This window comes from Strongylocentrotus purpuratus, unplaced genomic scaffold (assembly GCF_000002235.5).
Source record: "Strongylocentrotus purpuratus isolate Spur 01 unplaced genomic scaffold, Spur_5.0 spur5_scaffold_13, whole genome shotgun sequence".
Classification (NCBI taxonomy): domain Eukaryota; kingdom Metazoa; phylum Echinodermata; class Echinoidea; order Camarodonta; family Strongylocentrotidae; genus Strongylocentrotus; species Strongylocentrotus purpuratus.
This window is the reverse complement of record NW_022145598.1, coordinates 6,230,405-6,235,258: the sequence shown is the minus strand read 5'-3', so window position 1 is coordinate 6,235,258 and position 4,854 is coordinate 6,230,405.

Sequence of the window (4,854 nt, the reverse complement as noted above, 5' to 3'; positions counted from 1 at the left end):
CCGTACTCGTATGTGTGTGCTATGAGCCCCATAGCTCTTGCGATCATAACATCATGACGTCATTACAAATTGAATGGGTATAGGGCGCCACTGCAGACGGTGGTCAATCTGTGAAAAATGCGAGCAAACGTTATTCACTGTGAAGTGATCCTTCTAGTCGATGACATAGTTATTTGAATAGTGGACAACACATTAATTTGATAATTGTTGTGTTGTTAGTTTTGTACACCGAACTAGGGTGTCTTTCTATCTCCCTGACCGAACTGAGGAGATGTGCATGGAATCGCTTCATTGGAATCATATGCATGTAGGCTCCTAACAGTTTACATTGTGTCTATATTGCACGAGTACCATTCTTTGCTCTTTCCTCGACACACTTTGCTTATTTACCGTAGATTATAATTCATGTATCTTCTATCTACTCTTCTTGGATTTTACTCTTTAATTTTTATGAATCTGAAATGTTTGTTAGATATATGTGGAACAAAAAAAACTTCTACGTACGAAATGTAATTTCGAAACGTACCTACTTCAGTTTTGGGCATACTGAAGAATATCAGTAGCAGTAGCTTAATGTAGTCTGCCGCCCGGAATATGATGTTCCTCACAAAGTGAGTTATTATTGTTTCGGGTTTGGCACATGTTTGAGAAGAGTAATACAAGGGGCGGATGTTAGGATAATTCTGTTAAAAAGAAGCTCATTGATTGAGGTTTGGATAGAGTGACTAAATCCAACATACCACAAAACTACGTCATCAAGCGATCTCTACGGCCTAACTATAATCCAAACAAAGCACATCCATGATGGAACGGCTAGAAATGTGGTTCTTCTTCTTTACTTTCATTGCTTTCGTGAAGAGATAACTGTCTAGCTACCCTTCAGACCTCACGACCACATATTCTAGTTAGCAGCTACATCACATCTTCTGTATTTAGAACCCATCAATCGACGAAGAATAGTGGGTCAATTGATATTTGGTTCTACTTTAACCTTGTCCAAATCGAATTTCGCTTCCACCCATTTCGACTAATAGTACTCATTATAAGTTCTTTTTAGTCGTATATTTAATTTATTCACTTGTATGATAATCTAATTTAAATTTCTTGGGTATTATTTATATTTTGTGTAAACTACTTCGTGTCAAATCCTTTCAGTCTAATAAAAAAATAATGATACGTTAAGGTGTCATTAAAATATGTCCTTTAAAATAAAGGACACTTTGTACTTTGTAGATGGGCCTGAATATGAGATCAAACATTCAGTATTCATAATTACTTAATAATGAACTAATAGCCCAAGAAAGATATTAATTTAACTGATGAAACTTGGCAAATTGACATTGAAGCACAGAGAAACTTGTATGTTGGAACACAACAATTTTATTCTAGTTGCAGAGTGTAGATATAGGACATATAGGATAGTGGGTATAGGACAATTGGTATTGGAAAATCGAAATATCGACTATTTACTTAAATGGTTTCGGCTTAAAGGTGATTATTTGGATAAAGACAAATAATGATAATGATGGTAATAATAGTGATAATAATAATAAAGATAATAATATCAATAATGATAATTATAATTGCACCCTTGGCGCTTTAGTATTATTACTCCGTCTTTTGTACGACTTTCATTACAGTGCTCCATGGATAAATTCATGTCAAATACCCATTCATCTCACTTTGGTCGAGTGACAAGTATAGATTTATGTATTCCCATGGACATCTGAGTGTAAAGGTAAAGATTCGAACCCGTGACTTACACTGCGAGGACATATCCACTAGACTATCTCTCCAAGTTACATGTGATGTGTTAATACATTCAGGACGCCATTTTTCATGGATATATAAATATAGCACATACAGGCCTTTTAGGGTCGGTGGGGAAACTGCGAGGGTGGTTCAGATCCTATCTTAATTGACGGTCCGTTGCCCTTCCAAGATTCAATGCCAAATATAGACTGCTCATATACCCAGAAACGGTTGGACTTTTGATCCTACACACTTGGCAGGAGATCGAAAAGATTCATTTCAGATTTAAGAAACCGAAATGTGGTGTTAATAAGATCATCGAAGAAGATGAAGAGCTCAGTGGAATCCTGTTATCATCCTGGTATCCTTCAAGACTCTTTTTTAGCAACTGGATTTACATTCTACAACTGTAATCTTGTCTGGCAGAAGAATTAGTATTAGAAATATGTTTTGAATCGGAAGAAATTTAAATCTAATTTTAAGCAAAATTTTTGCACAGAATGAAGTTGCGATGAAACTGATTAAGGTCACAGTCTCACAGGTTACCAATACCTGCACTGTCACGTGATACAATATCGTGTGAAATTTTGGAGGACACATTGATGAGTAAAATGTCATATTGTAATGTAGATGATCCAAATGTTTTGCTTTATATACATTATGACTTTTGATCTCGACTATGATTGGTATAATAAATGGCAGAACAATTTTTTTAATCTAAATACAGAAAATAGTAAAGTAATGACATACAAAGGTAGCGCGTCACTATTGCAAGAGACCATTAAACCATGAAGGAGTTGCCATTATTTATACCAAGGCGGCCATGTTTAGGCCCTCTTTCAGACAAAGTTTGGATTGAGTGCAAATATTACACAGATGTTTGTGTTGTAATGATGCAATATATAATAGAAAAGCAAGGATATTAAGACCATCTGCTAAAATGTCAACCATTTCATACATACGAAAAGCAGCGGTCTTATAACCACTATCTTCGATTGTGTCCGTGCTACTGTGTGTTAAACCTGGACGCCTGAGGGTTTGACTTTATATGCCACATATACCACAACTGCATCAAGAAAAACAATATAGTGTGCCTTGAATGTGTCTAGTCAGTCTATGTGGGATAGTAAGCAACAGGGCCAAACACATTATCATCCTGAAATCTGAAATATCAGCAATTACTTCATGATTTATAGAAAAACAATATCCACTGTGTATCGGGTGGGTGTCTCCAGAAGCTGAATTTGCATTTTAGACTTCATGTTTGTGTGTATGATTATTATTCTTTTAGGTGTTCGAGATATGATGTTAATGCCACAAGCCGCATTGAACCGGTCTAGTTACTCCTTAAATTACTAGGCTTTTGACCTTTACTTCTACCGTACGTTTATATATATATATATATATATATATATATATATAAAGATATATATATATATATATATATATATATATACTGAGTCCATATTAACATAAAGTGTCACTGTCCTTTGCTTAATATTAAGTGCAAACTAATATTTCGACAGAATTCGTAAAGTTTAAGGGCCAAATATCAGATTTCAAGTCTCTACATTATGAATTTTTTGAAAGAATTTGTCTGAGGACACCCTCCTCCACGCCAACATACCAACATAACCTATGGTTATTTATTTTTTTCATGAATGAGAACAAAATTTAGATCTCAGCGCGTCGTAGCCACGAAATGTTGCAGCCGTATTGCATAATTGAATGAAGTATCCCAAGTGCATATTACATTTACAGGTAGGAAACATGAACAAATTTTGACACGGCCTCTTTAGGTTGATATGTTAAAGAGGTCCGGTCGAGCTTAGATAATCTACAAAACCTAATTCGATATGAAAATCATTGATACATGAAGAATATTTTGGGTGACAGAGCGAAATATATGAATTTCTTTTGGGAATAAACCTATTACATAGGATTTTTGGCACCTACTACCAAGATTACTATTACTATTTCTATCACCATCTTATCCACCAAGGTTATCCAAAACATCAATTCTCACACAAGTACATGTATATAGTGACTATTACAGCCCAAATGAGTAAGTATCAGCCGAGTGATAGCACGTGTCTTCCCTCTATGATGGTGAGTTGATATCTACAGTGATCTGTCACATATAGACACAGGAGTCGTTTGAGGCGGAGTTTGAATAGTGACACCTCCCCCCCCCCCCCCCATAAAAAAAATGTTCAAATGATGTCACCGAAAGAAATGAAGGTTGAATTGACGATGTGACAAGAAACACAGTAACCCGTTTGATTGCTACACATTAATGATAGGCCGTAAAATGGGCATCAACGAGTATTAAGAAGAAGATGTTGTTAACATATATGATTCGGCTAATTCTTTTCCCCCAAAGGTGGATATGCCTTTATCGTTCCTTAATCAGTTTTGATACACTATAAACATGTAAAATCATGATGACCATGAAGATATCTTCAGAATTTCTAAGAATTCATAAATCACGCCGCTGATATCTATTATTTCCAAAGTATCCTAGAAGCTTGAAACTGAAGGTGACATAGAACAGGGTGTGATCAAAGAGATAGGAATAGATCGATCCCAGGGGAGATCATGTCAAAAAAGATAAGAAAGCTGGGTTGCTATTTCAAATATAAAGATGCTACTTATTTCCTTGTGTGAATCATGGAAGTGGAATATAAAACATCATAGATTCTTTTTTAATGTGAACAAAATCGTCATCGTTTATTCTCATAAAAGACATGAAACTTGAAAACACTCAATCGTTGAGAGCTTGCGAGCACATGGAATATAAGTTGACGCGACATGAATGTATTTTTTTTAAAATACTAAATGGAAATGATCCAGCAGGTGTTTAAAAACAGTTTAGATCGACTTTGTGTCATTATCTAAAATAAATTTGATGTAAATTTATCTATGAAAGCTAAAAGCTAGTCAGTCTTAGCTTATCGAACCTTATATCATGGTTATTCCCTCGGTAATATAATATGATTCTTTATTTGTTTACGTCTCTCTTCAAATTCTGTAAAACTCCCCAAAATACCCAATAGCATTATTGGGTATTTTCGGTTTTAGTACTCCTTACCTTAATAATCG